The following is a 16,724-nucleotide window of genomic DNA, read 5'->3' as shown; positions in this document are numbered from 1 at the left end:
GTGGGAGATCTGGGTTTAATCCCGGGTTGTTCAAATGTTAAATGCCACAGAGGTGTCATTTTGACAACTGAATATTTTTGGTACTATGCGTGGCCATAAATGCTTGTTAATGAGTTCTAGTTAACAGAATGCTGAATAAATGAACTTTACTAAATATTAGGGTGAATCAGTTTTTATTCTAGTTTTTAAGTTGGGTAGAAAAGTGTATTTCTTTATACATATGGTTGTAAACTAGTGAAAGTTTAAAAACTTCAGTAGATGCAGTCTGAAAAACGAGATGCAAAAGATATGTAATTGAATTCATAAATTTGAACTGGGATATGATGAAACCTATTCAAGGGAGAGTTCAAGTTTTAAGAAAAATAACAGGAACACCACCAGAGAGGTAAAGCACTGAACTGAAAGTATCCATTAGCTTGTGGTAGCAGTTATTTTCTTATGTTTAATCTCTTGAAATTGTGTATAAATACCCATTATGCCTCCAAAAGGATTTAAAGAGAAAACTGGATACATAAAATGATTAAATTGTATAATTTCCTAAAGGAATATTTTTTGGGTTTGGCCCATAATGAAAACTTGTGAGGAGAAAGGAGGAATATTTTGAAATTAAATCCTCCTAACCAAATTAATTCTAATTTTCTCATTTTATTTAAGTGCAGCTGAACAATAAAAAATTAAAAGTAATTATTGACACATAATGAATATTAGTGATTTTTATGTTCTTTTTAAAAGTATCTTAGAATTAATATGTTAAAGCCTTCTGAATATAAATTAAATCACTGACTTGATATTAGTTAACCAACTCTTAATATATTTTTCACTTGTTGAGATATTAATGTCTTTGGCATTTAGGAAAAGTATAGCTTGCTAATTGATACATCATTCTTTTTCTCTGCTGCTGCTAAGTCGCTTCAGTCGTGTCCGACTCTGTGCGACCCCATAGACGGCAGCCCATCAGGCTCCCCCGTCCCTGGGATTCTCCAGGCAAGAACACTGGAGTGGGTTGCCATTTCCTTCTCCAATGTATGAAAGTGAAAAGTGAAAGTGAAGTCGCTCAGTCTTGTCCGACTCTTAGCGACCCCACGGACTGCAGCCAACCAGGCTCCTCTGTCCATGGGATTTTCCAGGCAAGAGCACTTTTTCTCTACTGGTATACAATTTCTGGTTTCCTAAGCTAAATGCCTTCTCAGAATTATGTTCTCATACTTCGTCTTGTCATCTTATTTTAAATATAACCCTTTAAGAAACACTTATGCTACAAGTTCAATGTTCAAGAGCTCTAATTTTACAGTCTTGGAAAACTGTAGATGGAATGGGCCCAAACTAACATCAACTCCTTATGAAAATGGGATTTCTGTATATGTATGGAAGAATATCATTTGCACTGTTTCTTCATATATTTAAATCTTTTAGAGATTATCCTGGATTCTAACATCTCTCAAAATTTGGACATTTTTCCATTTTCATTTCTGTTGTTCAGGGGTAATTTTTATCAGATGTGATCAAAATACCTCTCCATATTTGTACCAAATACATACATTTGTCTCCTGCTGTTATTTTTGGGAAAATAAACCTTTTGCTGATCTGAAATGAGGGATTGAGAAGATTGCCTAGCTTTTCAATGATAAAATAAGAGAATAGAAGAAAACCCAAGTAAGGGACTGGGAAATGGAACTTAAAATCTGTTCAAATACTATTGCATTTCACATTCTGCTCTTTAGTATTTATCTCTTTATCACCACCAACACTCAAGCCATCCCTCCTCCCAAAATCTTAAAGATAAATGTTTTCCTTCAGAAAATCAGAATTTAAAACTGCTGCCATCAACAGAGGATTCTGAGAAACATGAGAGGGGTCCCTGGTCTGGACTAGAGGAGTGAAAATAAGGTAAAAGGCAAAGCAGAAGGAAAGAGGATGACACATCCTAGAAAGTAGAATGCTTTGGCCATCGGATGCAAAGAGCTAACTCATTAGAAAAGACCCTGATGCTGGGAAACTTTGAAGGAGAAGGGGACAGCAGAGGACAAGATGGTTGGATGGCATCACCGACTCAATGGACACGAGTTAGACCAAGTTCCAGGAGATGGTGCAGGACAGGGAAGCCTGGCGTGCTGCAGTCCATGGGGTCACAAAGAGTCAACGGAATGGAGGGAACTGCGAACAGGTGCACAAATGGTAGACCAGATGGAATCCTAGAGATGAGAACATTCCATTAGTACTTAGTTACTCACTGGCAACTTTGATATATATAAAGTATATATTATATATGTAAAAATGTGAATCTTGCCCTATACTAGAAACTGGCTAAGACTACAGAGATGTAATCAGGGATTCCCAACTTCACTTCTAGGTGGTGGGCACATTTAACCTAGGTAAATAATGGTTAACAGTGTTTTCTTTTATGTTAAAGATGTTAAGAGTTAAAGTTGTGTAGTGGAGAGACCAAAAAAGACTGGTGAAATTTGGGTTCAATTAGAATTCCACTTGGCTTTGTCCCCAGACACTTCTCTCTATAACCAGTGACAATACTCATTTGCAATTTGGGCCTTGTCATCACAGCCAAACACACAAAAAATGATTTCTTTGGAATAACTTAGATTTTAGAGGGCGATTTCAGAGAGAAAAATCAATGTAGCTTACAGCACAAGTAGATTACTAACTGTTACAAAATTCTCTTTGTAATTTCTTTTATAACTTTCTATTTTATTCACTGTAGACAGAAAAAATACAGGCAGAAATGCTTTGAATACAAAATATACCACAGTACAAAAACTATTTGCTGATAAATTTGGTTCACTCAATTATTTGGAATAGAATAAGGGGAAAATTGAACTGAGGAAGTCATAGAAATTATTTTATTTAATCTTCTCATTTTACAGATAAGGAAATAAAGTCTGATGAGATACAATGAATTACCCATGGTCACAGAGCTAATAACTGGTAAGACCCCCTGTCTCCAGGCTCTGCATTCTAATTTTTGCAACACACTATTTTTTGTTGTAGCATTTGTATACTTAAAATGATACCTTTTAGGCATTCAGTTCAGTTCAGTCACTAAGTTGTGTCCAACTCTTTGCAACCCCATGGACTGTAGCACACCAGGCCTCCCTGTCCATCACCAACTCCCAGAGTTTGCTCAAACTCATGTCCATTGAGTCGGTGATGCCATCCAACCATCTCATTCTCTGTAAACCCCTTCTCCTCCTGCCTTCAATCCTTCCCAGCATGAGGGTCTTTTCCAGTGAGTCAGTTCTTCTCATGAGATGGCCAAAGTATTGGAGCTTCAGCTTCAACATCGGTCCTTCCAATGAATTTTCAGGACTGATTTCCTTTAGCATTGACTAGTTGGATTTCCTTGCAGTCCAAGGGACTCTCAAGAGTCTTCTCCAACATCACAGTTGAAGAGCATCAATTCTTCTCTGCTCAGCTTTCTTTATGGTCCAACTCTCACATCCATACATGACTGCTGGAAAAACTATAGCTTTGACTAGATGGACCTTTGTTGGCAAAGCAATGTCTCTGTTTTTTAATACGCTGTCTAGGTTTATCATAGCTTTTCTTCCAAGGAGCAAAATGTCTTTTAATTTCATGGCTGCAGTCACCATCTGCAGTGATTTTGGAGCCCAAGAAATAAAGTCTGTCACAGTTTCCATTGTCTCCCCATCTGTTTGACATGAAGTGATGGGACTGGATGCCATGATCTTAGTTTTTTGAATTTTGACTTTTAAGCCAGCTTTTTCACACTCTTCTTTCACATTCATTAAGTGGCTCTTCAGTTTCTCTTCACTTTCTGCCATAAGGGTGGTGTCATCTGCATATCTGAGGTTATGGATATTTCTCTCAGCAATCTTCATTCCAGCTTGTGCTTCATCCAGCCTGACATTTCGCATGATGTACTCTGCACATAAGTTAAATTTCATATGTTGTACTCTGCATATAAGTTAAATAAGCAGGGTGACAATATACAGCCTTGACATAATCCTTTCCCAGTTCGGAATCAGTCCGTTGTTCCATGTCCGGTTCTAACTATTGCTTCTTGACCTGTATACAGATTTCTCAGGAGATAGGTAAGGTAGTCTGGTATTCCCATCTCTTTAAGAATTTTCCAGTTTGTTGTGATCCACACAGTCAAAGGCTTTGACATAGTCAATAAAGCCAAAAGGAACAGAGCAAGTAAGTGGCTATCCAGAGATGGCATACAGGTAGTATATTATGAGAAGTGGCAAATCATGGAGGACTTCTCTGAGAGCCATTAGGTCCCAAGTTCTTTGGAGTAGAGATATTGGGTTATTTATTTCTATATTCCCAGTGCCAACAACGTATAGCTTATTCAGTGGCTTTCTTCTGCTGACACACAGTAAGGAAGTAAGACAGTAGAAGGAGCATAGTCCAGGTTCAAAGTGAGAAAATCTGAGTTGATGGATGAATGACAAGACAAAGGTAGAAAACAGATAACAGTGAAAATATCAGAGGCATACTGGAACATTTAGAGGCTAAAGTCATGATACTTGGGGCTTACTTTAAAACAATTGAGCAAAGAGAAAATAAATGAAGGAAATATGGTAAAATAATAGCAATTATTAATGTAAGGTGATTGGTATATGGGCGTTTATTATGATATTCTCTCTACTTTGTAGACTATTTGCATTTTTATGATACAGCTAAATGTAATATTACATTTTCTCATTTCAATACTGTCACTGTTCCCAATTCTTATAGGAGAGAGAGCACCAGTTTGCAAATGTGAACCATCTCTGAGCCTAACTTTCTTTGCTGGGTCCACTTCTGTCCACTATCAGCAAGGAGTGTGAGGGTGATTAATCCGTTAAGGCAGATCACAAAATTTTTATGCTGAACTTCACCCAATAGGTGATGTTCAAATATGTGACACTTTCCTCATACTTGGCCTCAGAAGCTTGCAGACTTGAGGTAGAAAACCTACCGCTCCGGGGCCTTTCTAGAAAAGGCACTATAATTGCATCTACTTTCAGACTGTTGTTAGGATCTAGAGGATAATGTGTACAAATCACTCAGCACCTCGCCTGCAACAGGGTGAGCACCCAGTACGCATTAAGTATTTTTAGCAGCAGTCAAAATTGAAAAAAGAAATGTATTCAACTTCATCAGGAATCTCCACAGAGTAGTAGAGAAAAATCCCCACTTAGCATAACTCAGTTTTCTCACCTCAAAGGCATTGTGTGGGTCTTTCTCTCTGAACAAATGGAAGTTGTTTTTCTTTCCATAACAACATTAATTCTTTGGATTAGAGAGTGAGAAGGCCATTGGACGATTTCTGAACTCTGACTAAGCAGATACAAAGGAGATGATAAAAGCTGGGTTTGTTGAGCAGGTCTTGCTCATTCCAGAATGATGACACAAGTTTGGGTTAAGGATAGTGAAGATACATAAAGCGGTTGTACTGACATTTCAACTCAATTCTTTAAGCCATGTTTATTAATGCCCTGACTTCTGGATTCTCAGGCAACTACCCTCTCTCTCTGTGGAGGATGTTCATTTCAGAGGTGTGCCTTTGAGTGAACTGAAAGGACCCCGAGGAGAATGCCTGTCTTTCCTGCCCCCAGCCCCTCCTGTCCTCGGTAAATCTAAATGCAGGGCTTTCATCTTCTCATCTCTCAGCTTAGGTCTCCTTTTGTTTGGTGATGCCCAGTTAGGTTGCTTTGTGTTGGTTTCTCTGGGAGGCCTGCCAACCCCAGTCTCAGAAAATGTTCGAAATGATTGAGATCAAACGCTTTGAGACAGTGTTACATTTCCTTTTCTTCCCCAAGCTTGTCTTTGTTTAGTCCATGCCCTGTTTTGTCTTAAATCTCTCTCTCATGTAGTGCCTCTACAGCCAAAGAGATTGCTAGGTCGTAGAGTCATACTCTTTGAATTGATCCTAAGAGTCATCAAATCCACCTGCCCAATATAGGAATCTCTTTCACAATTCTAACCCACACTTGTGTTAAAATATGAATTGCACACACTTCATAAAAGGGAATTCATTACTACAAAGGGTGTTACTTTCATTTTTAACCTAGTTTTTAGAAATTTCTCCATATCTTTTAAGAAATAGAATTGCACAGAATGTCTATGTGATGAGTAGCTATCATATTCCCTCTTCTCTTACTTGTCTTTTCTTTATCAGATTAACCCCATTTTCTAAGCATTAAGGAGAAATTAACTATACAAGTAGAAGGTAGCCAGAAAAATAGACAGATACACTTCATGGAATTCATTCAACAAATGGCCCAAAGTATGGTTCAGAAACTGTACTACATTCTGGGGATATATACTAAATGATTCCATTCCCCCCAAATTCATATGCTGAAATTCTAACCTATCAATGTTGACAGTGTTAGGAAGGGGAATGTTTGGGAGATGATGTGATCATGAGGTGGAGGCGCTCTCATGAATGAGATTAGTGCCCTTATTAAAAAAAGTCCCCAGAGAGCTCCCTTGCTCTATCACAGGACACAGGAAGAATCCTCCCCAAACACTGAGTTTGCTAGTATCTTGATCTTGCACAGCTCAGCCTCCATAGCCTTAAGAAATACATGTCTGCTGTTTATAAGCTTTTGGTCTGTGGTATTTTGTTACAGAAGTCTGAATGGACTAAGACGCATAATAAGACTCTTAGCAGTGTCCTCACAAAGTTTACCATCTAGCAAGAAATACAGACATTAGAAAGGCAATTAACCAAAGACAGCCACAGGGTAAAAATGAAAGTGTATAACAGGAGCACTTTTCCTAGGTAGGTGGTCAGAGAAGTATCTCTGAGGAAAGAATATTTGATCTCAGACCTGAAAATATTTAGGAATTAGTCAGGCAAGAAAGTATGTGTGTGGAGGAGACAGAGGTGAGAAGGGGTGAAATAAGGTATTCTAGGCTGGGTGGTTGGTACTTGGGTGGTTCTGAAGTGAGGAGGAATTGAGTATATTAAAGGGAACATGAGAGGTTAGAACTTTGTGAGCAAGGGAGGGAGTCTCATGAGGCTGAATCTTATATGGTTTTGGACTTTATTATGAGAGTAGTAAGAAATGAAGGGGGAATTTTAATTTGATAAGTCATAAGATTTCCAGACATTATACCACTTCAGCCCACCTGTCTTGGACAGACTCTAGTTATTCACCATTCTGCTTCAGATGTGGTGCAAGGCATTAACCACATGTGCTATGCAGGGTCTGATGAGTTCAGACTGGGCTGGGCTGTAGACTCCTCTGCCCTGGATATCCTAAATGGTGTTATTTGCTCAGATGGCCACTAAGTCATGGCTTATTATATAAACCCTGTGGTCTAGTAAACCAATGCCCTGTTTGAGTTGGATTTTTGACCCTAGGTGGACTACAAGGGAACCTTATGCCAAACAGGGATGTCAAGGATTAAATTCATATTCTCTTTCTGCATCTTATTTAACCTGTATAATTTGAGTTTTGCTGTCATTTTGATTTTTTTTCTTTCTTCCATAATATGTTTCTTATTATAAAAGCAAACTTGTAAAATATAGAAAAACATGGCAAAAATAGAAATCATCAATAATTAAATAGAAATAGCTACTATTATCACTGCTATTTATCTTTCTATAAGTATCATTTTCTACACCTGAGATCATATTGTGTTGTATTATAGCCTGTTTTTTTCCATTATTATTAGGTCATAAGAATTTATTTTCCACTGTAATTAAATGGTCTTCATATGTGCTTCTTATTTAAGGATGTTTAAGCTTCCTGATATTTTACTTTACAAAAGAATATTTTTATATTTAAATATTTGCTTGTATTTCAGAATATTTCCTCAGATTAGAACCCTACCAACATATTTAAAACTTCCTTGATACGTAATTACAAATTGCTTCACCAAATCTGCTGACTAAATTTATACTTCTACCTGCACTGTATATTTTGAACAAACCATGCTAATTAAGGTCTTCCCTTGTAGCTCAGCTGGTAAAGAATCCACCTGCAATGTAGGAGACCTAGGTTCGATCCCTGGGTTGGAAAGATCCCTTGGAGAAGGGAAAGGCTACCCACTCCAGTATTCTGGCCTGGAGAATTCCATGGACTATATAGTCCATGGGGTTGCAAAGAGTCGGACATGACTGAGTGAATTTCACTTTCATGCTAATTAATAGGAGAAAATAAAATGTCATTATTATTTTAATTTTCATTTGTAATTATTAATGACATTAATGATTTAAAATTTTGTCATAAGCCACTTCTATCTCCCTTTGGATAAACTGTATCTTTTTTTTCCTATGTATGCATAGTGATCTTACTAAGTTTCTTATACATTTGTGTAATCCTTTTTTATATAAGGATTTTAATCCTTAGTTTTCCATAGCTCCCATAAATATTCATCTCAATCCATTTGGAAATTTTAATTTTGTGATATAATAATATAGATAAATCTTTAAATACAGCCTTTTCTGTGTACATACCATTTGAGTGTTATTGTAGTAAAAAGGAAAAAACCACAGAGGTTTCCTTGCCTGATTTACTTTCTCTTTCAGTTTGACATGAGCCTAAAAAAAAAAAAAGTAAAGTAAAAAACAAGCTTTCATGGGCTTCACTCTAAATAAATCTTATATAAATCCTTTCAAATGCAGTTAGAAATAAGTCAGGAAGAATCTTATTTCTCTAATAAAACTAAAGACTTAAAAATGTAATTGAGGGTATGAGTTGGGGCCTGCAAAGATTGTATTCCAAGACTTGCCTTAATATTTTATAGTGTGCATGTATTTCATTGAAGACAGAAAAAATTAATAAGACTCACATAATTCTTTTCTGGTACATGGTAATTACTCAACCACCATCAAATAAATGGAGTTAACTTATTATTTGTTGTAACTTTTATTTAAATTCTAATCTTAACCCAGTTCTCCTTAGGAAGGACTTTGAGATCAAACTGTTCCGAACCTACTTTCTAATGTATAAAATGAGGATAAAAATTTAGACTAAACACCACAGTGTATGTAAAATACTGAGCCTAGAGGCATCATCCAGGAGACGGTCTGTTAGTGCTACATGTCTCTACTCGGCCTCTCACTCCTGTCTCAGGGTAGGAAAGATTCTGTAGTTCTTGAGAAAGAACATATGTGTATCTGAGTGCGGGCAGCCTACACTGGCATAACCCCAGTAGCATGTCAGGCTATCCAAGTGGAAAAATAAATGCTAGCTGAATTTTGCATATTGAGAGTCAACTGTGCAGCTAGTATTGTGTGAGGCACTGGTCATACTGAGAATAATAGAACTCACTGCCTGCATTCACAAAGGAGTATTGGAACCTTTTGAGTAAACACTGAGAAATGCTGATCAAACTAATTTACCACTAGGTCCAGCTTTGCCTATTCTGCTGCTCCAATTTAAAATTTTCCTGGAAACAAGAAATGATCACACTGACCGCCTGGCACTGGAGTATGGGGGAGATCAGCTCTGCACATGTACCATGTGATAATCCAGAAGAATCAAAGAAAATAACGTATTTATTTAGTCAACTAAGTAAGGAGGCAGGGTACAGCACCCCACGGTACCATCTAATGTCAGAAGAAGTGGTTTTCATGTGATTCTGATGAAATATTCCAATAAAAAAATTCAAATAATAAAAGTAAGTCACTTGCTCCCAGAGGAATTGCTGACTCTTTCTTGTATAGGGCATATTACTGACCACATAACTCTGTGGGATTTTCAAGTTTCTTGGGACAACACTGCTTTTAATAGTAAGTAAAACAAATTTATAAAAATTCTTATGATTCACATTTTTCTTATACAATTCTTTTTTTTTATTTTCAAGCTATATATTCTTAAAGTTTCGCAAAATGGAGACATTTAATCTTAGAGAAGAGATTAACCTTTTATCTACCTGGTTTGTTTTACTTAGTAGGATAGGAACACATGTACTATAACCTACAAAATATATGATATCAACTGCCAGCATAGAAGTCACTGAATCTTTTTTACAGGCAGTTTTTTCTCTTAAACTAGAAGAAATCCTAATTTAAAGAGTACATGTAAAAGAAAAAGAGAACTTGTGCTCATTTCTTTCAATTTGTGTGTATCTAATGTTTCTCCAGAATTAAGTATAAATAAAACAAATTTTAGATGTGTTTTTGTTTATTATTTCCAAAAGATCTGACTCAAACACATTAAATAATTTCAGATGGAAGCTCTTTATTCCTAAGGCTCTTTATTCCTTTATTCCTCTTTATTCCTTAAGAAACCATCCACTTAAATATCAGGTGAGTCTTTGTGCTTCCAAATTATATTACCACTATTCAATTAAAAATGTGGTAAGTGGACTTTTGTTACCACCTTGGTAACACTCTTGGCTTCTTCTCTCTTCGCACCTAATTATTTACTTGACTTTTCAGGGAGCTATTTGCACAGCCTAATGGGCAGCCCATCATCAGTTAAAGTCACCTGTCTGGTTCAGAAGTGTTGGATTTGAGGGAGATCAGGCAGAATATAAAAATTGAAAAGAAAGGACAGGAAGGGAAAAGAGAAAGGAAGAGAGAAAAAGAAAAACAAAGAACAGAAAAAAGAAAAAATCTTAGGGTAATATAGATGTGTTTTCATTACTTTGGATATTTTCTGAATCTTTTGCAATGTAGTTCATCACTGCCCCAGCAGATTTATTTTCTCTCAAGTCTGGGTTGTAGGAAGTTTAAAAAAGGCACTGGAAAGTGATAGAAGTCTTCCATCCTGGTATCTTCTAAGTATAGGCAGTCCATGTCCAGTCATGAGGCATTTGCTGGATCATTGTCATTTTATAAGTTAAAGCCAAGGGAAACACTCACACAAACATCACTAACACCCTTAAGGCAACAACCACTCTGGAGATTGTGCATTGAGATAGGAATTATTATCATTTTCTACCCCTGGTCTTTCTGATCACTTGTATGCCTTCCAACATACAGATAGGTCCGAAGGAACATACATGTGATTTAACCTTATAATGTGTAGGTAGAATTGCTTGGTACACACAGAATTCAGCTCAGGTGCTATGTCTGGGGGAAAAACTATTTTAAGTGATTTAGAAAGAGTGCTATAAATCTGAAACTGATTTTAACAGGTTCTAAAGTGTAGCTATAATTTGAGTCACATATATAATTTTGCTTGCTATAATTTCTAAATATTTTATTTTGAACTTTATTAATTTGCTTCCTTAGTTTTCAACTATTCTGATAAACATAAAAAGGAGTGCCAAGAATTCCTCTTCTTTCTTACTATGTTCTTTCTACAACTTGGTTTCTTATTTAACTTCCTGTAATTCACCAAAAGGCCAGGAATTAATTTTATATAATTTATTTGGAGTGTGTGTATGTGTGTGTTTGAGAGAACAAGACATAGAAAGAGAGACAGAGGATCATCAAAAAAGGCTGCCTTGGTAGTGTTGCAATAAGTAGAGAGAATTATCCTTGAACACAATTGTGCTGTTAAGCTGCTTTTTGGGTACAGGGGTCATAACAACTTTTTAGAGAGTAGAAAAACAAAAAGTGAAAGAAAAGTAGAGTTTCCTTGTGACAGAATTATGTCAGAACATATATGTTTTGTACATTTATCTTTGCTGCCATAATTTAGTTTATATTGAATTTTCATATTTATTAATTTCTATGGTATATGCCTTGCACTGGATACATAATGAGAATTTCTAAACCTGCAGCTTCTTAGAGGAAAGTGTAAAATTATTAAATGTGTTCACATAAACTTAAAAACATACTATTTTGGTCTTTATTCTCTCGGCTATAAAGAAAAATGTTAAATTCACATTTTTTTTCCTCCACAGCTTTGTCTCTGTCCCTCTTTCTACTGTTCTGACTTCCAGTGTGGGGTAATGTGTTTGTGGTTTCAGTTGCTGGCTATGTTCAGGGGCTTTCAGCTATGCATGAGGAACAACAGAACAGCTTTTAGTTAAGGGTAACTATATACCAGTCACCAATAGCCGTCAGCATTTTGAGAGGTTAGACTTTACCAGGATATCCTTGAATGCTGGATATTGAAAAGGAAAGAAAGCAATCTATAAATGTGCATAAAACTGTAACTGTGATAAAATAAAATCTTTAGGAAACGTTTCATTTATTTCTCATTCAATTTGAGGGTAGCTCCATTTTGTTTATAATCATAATGCTTTCTTAATCAACCTGGACTTGCTTTCTTTAAGTATTCCCCTTCCCTTCTGGCCTTGGTGTGCCTTCGAGTCTCAAACAGGAAGACAAACTCTAAGGATGTGAGATAAAAGGAATAGCTTCTTCTTTGTACGTGCTGAAGTACGTTTAAAAAATGTTTGAACAAGTCCTCAAAATCTGAGCCAAAAAGAAAGAAAGAAAAGGAAAATGATACAGAACAAAAGAGTAGAAGTTTGTTACACACACGCAAATGCACCTACTTGTATCTTTGGAGGTTCTTGGTTCTCTGGTTACCTTCTTACCCTGAAAATTATGTTGGCATGTTTTCTTCTGAAAGCCACATCACATCACAGATCTGATACTTGTAATGTCAAATATTAGCTTTAATATATAAGACACTGTATGCCTTTTAAACAGAAACAGTTTATAGTCATACTAAGAGAAATTTCTAAATTTCCTTCTTAATTTTACAGATATTATAATAGAAACACTAGTGATTGAATCAATACAGTTGATTGCAACTGAGAGTTGTTTTCTGTGTAAAGTCCTTAGCCATATCTACTCTGGATCTGACAGCAAAAACAGTAGATAATTACTCAGACTCTGGATCGAGACTGCCTGGTTTCAAATCCTGGCTCTGCCCCTGGAAGCTACATGGCCTTGAGCAAATTGCTCAACTTCTCTACCTCAATTTTTCATCTGTAGAATGGCCAAACTAACAGTACCTATTTCAAAGGGTGGTTGTGAGAATTAAATGACTTGAAAGATGTTTAAAATTGCTCCTGGTACATAGAAATCGTCAATAAATGTTAACTATTATCATCAGTCAATCACCTCTGCAGTGCTTGGGAGCTCAAACTGGACATTGTTTTTTGGGAGGAAATTGATGGCTGCATATTACTGTATATTCCACTAGTTGCTGTTATTAGAGGAAACATTTAAAGGCTATTGACCAAGGAGGGAGTTAGCCTTGTGTAGTTGGATCCTGCCAGTTGTAGCCATCCCAGACCTGGCTGCCCACTTCCCTGACTCGCCTGGCCTTCTTTCACTTTTGCAAATCTGCTCCCTCATTTTTAACTTGGGGTTTTAATCATTTACATTGATTAGCCGTTTGGCACCTCCTCTTTCTGTCTGCTTTGTCTGTCTCTCAAAACGATGATTTCCAGCTTGCTCTGACCCTGGTATTTAGCTCCTAAGATGTCCTCAACACCTCCGTGTGCATCATCCTTCAATGCCTATTTTGTCTCATTCAGCCTTGCCTCCTCTTTTTCCAGCTCCCTGCTCCAGGGCTTATGGCAGAAAGAGGCCTTAGAAAGCATTGGTTTGGTAGCTTAATATTCAAACCCTAGGAAAGGCACTCCTTGGTTTCATAGAAGCTACAGAATGTAGCAGTGATCCACACATTTTAGGGTACACCAGAATTATTTGGGGTGTGTTTAAAATGCAGATTTCTGAACCTTTTTCCCAGAGATTCTGATTAAGTCTTTGATGGGGCTGATGAATTGGCATTTTAATCCACATGCTAGGTGCTTCTGAAGCAGACTAGTCTAAGAAGCTTAATTTGAGAGACACTTGACTAAATTTCTGTCCTTGAATATATAGTCTGCTATATTAGCCTTTTCTACAAACTCCTTTCTTGCTTTCTGGAAAACACTGGGCACCGGGCCCACAATTATGCCTAAAAATAAATATATAGTGAAAAGGAAGAGGGTGCAGAGATAGCATTTTCCCCAGGGTTAGAATTTTTTCATGCCTCCCAATTCTTACAGCAATAAGTTAGTTGGCCAGTAATATACTTTTATCCATATCTTACCTTTCAGAAGACAGAAAAGAACCCATACTTTTCCCAAACTACACTTCCATATTATTCTTAAAGAATTATCTATTTACCCCTTTAGCATTTCAGATATTTTCAGAATGATCACTTACCCCTTTAGAAGAATATGCAGCCAGAAGATTTGGGAGAAAACTGAAATGAATTCTCTGAGCTATGATTCTTGAGTCAATTCTTCACTCCAATTTCCGCACCCCCTCTTTTAGGCATCTTCATACCCACATGCCTGAATTTGAGCCTTATGTCACTACCACTAACCTCAAGCCAGAGGCCAAGAGAGAAGAATAGAGCTTTCTTCACCGAGCAAGGCTGAGTAATGCCATAGTCTCACCTTCCCTGGGGCTCAGTGTGCCACTGTAGCCCAGCCAACTCTGGTCTTTTCTGGGAGTCGTCCAGCCCCAGCCTCCTGCTTACATGACCTGAGTGCGCTATCCTTGCCAGACTTTGAAACTTCTATCTATGAAGCATTTAAACTACACAGGCAATGCCGAAACCCATTCTTCCTTCCTGGCTTCTCTGGTTTGGTAAGTCTTCCTTTCCGTAACACAGTCGTGTGTGGAGCATAATTTGATAGAGCCTGGCTCTGTACTAGAAAAGGAAAACATGGTCTCTGCACTCCAGGAGTTCATCAGCTAGCCAGGAAGTCAGAAAAATAAAAGGCTCAAGTGCATGGTGAATTGAGCCATAACTGAGGATAGGCCAAGTGCACCAAAGTGTTGTCCCACACTGATCTGTGATCAACAGTGTCCTTGGAGCCTTTGAGGCTCCTGGGATCCAAGTACCACAGTCACCTAAGCTCTCTCTCCTCATGACTGAGGTCCTAGGTCTCTAATGCATAACCTAAGTCTCACCTAATGGCAGCATCTTCTAAGCTCTTCCTTTACTGTTAATAAAACATAAAAAGTGCTTCCACCTCCCCTCCATAGGAAATTAGTTTTTCATCAATTGAAATCCTATAATACTTTACCTCAGCATTCCTGTGGTGCTTACCAAAGTTTACCTTGCATTATGGCTATTTAAATACATGCTTTCTCTCCCTTCCAGATTAGAGATTCCCTGAGAGCGTGGACTACTCACCTCAGTGCCTTGCATGGAGCACCATACATAATTAATTAATGCCTAATACATATTTGAACAAGTGAATCAACAAGGACAACAAAACCCTTCTGATAAAAGATCTTGAACCTGACGTATCAGAGATTTCCCTAGTATGAATCATTTCCTTTTGGTTTTAGATTTTGCAATCCTCCACCTCTGGTCTTGGAAGAGGGGGAAGCAGGGAACCAACCAACTCAGGCCTTCAAATTCTGATAAATTTTAGCAGATCCAGGAGTTTTTGTCTATAAATAATAGGTTGAAAGACAAATATCAAAAATTCCAGTTATTCTATGTTTATATGTTAGTAAATACTCTGCTCACAAAAATCAGATGTGTAAATCTGAAGGCTAAGTTGTGCAGTTTATTGAGAAAAAGACACAGTGAAAACAATGGCAGGAGAAACTCTTTATAACTGCCGATTTAAAGTACTTTATCTTGACCTTGAAGACTAAGTAAAAAAAATACCGCATGTAGAATATTTACATAATTGTTAGGACAGCAGATAAAATAATGAAAGGGAAGAAAGTTGAGCATTTACATAGAACTTCTCCATTAGGCCCTATGTAAATGGCTTTTGTGTAGAGTATCTATTCAATATCTATAGCCACTGGGTGACATGGGTGTTACTGACTCGAAGGAATCTAAGAAACTTAGACAAGATCACTTGTTCAGTATGTGGAGGAGGCAGGCTACACATCTAGTTCTATCTAACTCCAAGTCCCATCTTCTTTAATTATGTTGGTTAAGTATCAAAGATGTAGCTGAGTCACCAAAATGAGGTAACAGAGATGTCTCATTTTAATATATTTTTAATGTATTATAAGTAAAATTAATAATTTATTCACTCTGCAGATGTAGTCTTTTAGTGGCTACATTATTGTTTGAAGTTCTTGTGTATTATAATATGCAGCATGGGAACAGAGGCACATGATTGCACTAAATGGCCTTCGAAGTATAGTATAAAGTGATTAGATTTAGTATGTGTGAAAATCCCCAAATAAGTTATCATACAATTAAAAAACACTGAGGTTATGATTTGGTGACCTTCTGGAAGGAGTGCCCCATGCTACTGATACCTGTCCTCATCATAAGAGATTGGAGTTGACGGATAGGAAGGGGAGGCATTTAAATTCTTCCCAACTCACTTTTCTTGGTAATTTTCAGTTGTTTTATTTATAAAATGGGAAAAATAATAGTACCCACTTGGTACAGATATAAAACTAGATAATTTATATAAAGTGCTCATTAGAATGACTGAATAAATCATCTATTTTAACTATTGTTCTTAAAGTACAAACATTCACTCATTCAACATTCATGTACCAAATACATATTGAGTATCTCAAAGTGCCAGGCAGGATAAATACAATGTGAATAAGACAGACAAGATTATTGACCAATGAAATTAAGATTTAATTTGAGTAGTTGTATTGCTAATAATCGGAGAAGGCAATGGCACCCCACTCCAGTACTTTTGCCTGGAAAATCCCATGGACGGAGGAGCTTGGTGGGCTAGAGTCACTAGAGTCGGACACAACTGAGCGACTTCACTTTCACTTTTCACTTTCATGCATTGGAGAAGGAAGTGGCAACCCACTCCAGTGTTCTTGCCTGGAGGTTCCCAGGGTCGGGGGAGCCTGGTGGGCTGCCGTCTATGGGGTCGCACAGAGTCAG

General features: G+C 37.2%; 1 long non-coding RNA gene across 1 annotated transcript; it reads right to left on the bottom strand.

Annotated features, from left to right (window-relative positions):
• Positions 1-156: 156 nt before the first annotated feature.
• LOC109562841 (uncharacterized) lies at positions 157-14,512 on the bottom strand. Its single transcript, XR_002181234.2, has 3 exons — positions 14,048-14,512; positions 8,435-8,518; positions 157-2,192 (listed from the first exon to the last, which is right to left on the bottom strand). It is a non-coding gene; the product is annotated as an uncharacterized lncRNA (long non-coding RNA).
• Positions 14,513-16,724: the final 2,212 nt, after the last annotated feature.

This window comes from Bos indicus, chromosome 8 (assembly GCF_029378745.1).
Source record: "Bos indicus isolate NIAB-ARS_2022 breed Sahiwal x Tharparkar chromosome 8, NIAB-ARS_B.indTharparkar_mat_pri_1.0, whole genome shotgun sequence".
In the NCBI taxonomy this organism is placed as follows: Eukaryota; Metazoa; Chordata; class Mammalia; order Artiodactyla; family Bovidae; genus Bos; species Bos indicus.
The sequence above is the reverse complement of the archived record's forward strand: the minus strand, read 5'-3'. Positions and strand labels throughout refer to the sequence as shown.